The following is a 1862-nucleotide window of genomic DNA, read 5'->3' as shown; positions in this document are numbered from 1 at the left end:
GATTGCTGTCGCCCAGGTGGTCGAGCACCTGCAGCCCCCTGACCAGGTCGTCGCCTATGGCCAGCACTAGGTCTAACAAGGCATTTCCCCTGGTGGAGCTGTGCACCTCCTGGGTTCAATGGAGGTCCTATAACATGGCTAGGATGTATGTATGTGAGCGGCCAGACCTGGTCAGACATACAAGCATGAAGAAAAAAAAAAAAAACCTCACTTCCTATCCATGATACACTGTGATCCAGCTATGACATACTGCTCCCATCACCTTAGCATCCAACTATCTTGATTTTTAACATAAATGTAAGGACACCCTCATGAGGGAGGGAAGTGTATCCAAGGGGAAGTAGGGAGACCTGAACAGAGAAACTCTGATATATGGGAGAGCTGAGACTCAGAGAGTGCATCTACACAAGACACTTAACTGCGCAGTAGCGTAGTTTACTGTGCACTAAGCATGTGCGTCTACACATGCACATGCTTACTATGCAGTAAACTTCACTAATCATGAGTAAATTTGCTACCTGCAAATGAAAGTAGCAAATTTACTTTCAATTAGTAACAGTGTAGTAGTGCTTGTGTAGACACCTGCCCAGGAGCAAATCTGCTCCCGGTCAGCTGTCCACCAGGGGCAGGAGATTGCTCCCTGCCCCTAGGAGCTGCCTGCTGCTGAGGCAGGCTCCGTTGCTGAAGCCTGGGTGAGGACTATGTCCCCTTGCCTTGGCAGCAGGATGCTCCAAGGCCCCCTGCTCCAAGATCGCGATTAGGGAGCAGGGGACTGGGAGCTCCTCATCTCCCAGTGCCAGCTCTGTACAGTCATGGAGCTGGTGCTGGGAGATAAGGGTCTTGTGGAGGGTCTACACTGCTCTGTCTGCTCTCTTCCCAGCTCTATGAGCTAGGAACAAGCTCCCCAGTCTGTTCCCCACCCAGCTTTATGCTCGCATAGCTGAGCAGGGAACAGGCTCCCCAGCCTCTGCCCCATGTGCGGGGTCAGGGACAGATCCCAGCCCCCTACCCCAATCGGGTGATCGAGGCATACGGCTTGGAAAGAGCTGCAGGGGAGAGGCAGGTCCCAGCCCCCTGCCCTGATCTGTTCCGTACACACGTGACATATGCCGACAGCACCGAGTGTGACACACAGCATGACAGCCAGATGCCGTATCCTCACAAAAGTAGCTGAAGCAGCAGCAAGAGGGGCCCACATGACATACAGAGGCCTATATACCCTCAGCTCTCTGAAGGGACTTAAACCCACATCTCCCCCAGCCACGCCAGGGAGTGTCCTATGCACCAGACTGGACAGAGCTGGGCTGGAGGTGGGGTTTCACCTCTCTTATTGAAACTGTGCCACTATGCAGGTAGTTGTCCAAGTCACAGGGTGAGAAAAAGCCTGACTTGGTAGCCCAGCAGTGAGGTACTGCCCTGGGAAGGAAGCCTTAGTAACAGTCCCTGCTTCCAAACTGCTTATGCATTTTATTCAGCAATACATTAATGCAAAAGGTATAAGCAGGCTTGGGAGCAAGGATCAGGTCTTCTACCCTGCTCCTGTTAAGTGCCCTCAGCTGTGTGATTTTCCCTCCCAGTCCATTCTTTCTGGCCCCAGCAACCTCACACTTGTGTCTCCAGTGGCACAGCTCCAGGAGGAGGGGTGGGGTGCCCTTAGCAGAGCCTTGCCCAAGGCCCAGTGGTTAGGGTACTTTCCTGAGAGATAGGAGGAGAGATGAGCTTGGACACTGGCAGGCTGAGAAAGGCCTAGACCCCAGGTCTCTCACTTCTTGAGAAGTGCTCTAATCACTAGGCTATCACATACAAGGTGGATGTCATCTCCTTCTCCAGCTGGGTTTTCAAAGAAAAGAACTCCCCTACCT

The sequence above is a fragment of the Gavialis gangeticus genome, unplaced genomic scaffold (assembly GCF_001723915.1).
Source record: "Gavialis gangeticus isolate Ggan-Ray unplaced genomic scaffold, GavGan_comp1, whole genome shotgun sequence".
Taxonomy (NCBI): domain Eukaryota; kingdom Metazoa; phylum Chordata; order Crocodylia; family Gavialidae; genus Gavialis; species Gavialis gangeticus.
This window is presented reverse-complemented; position numbering follows the sequence as displayed.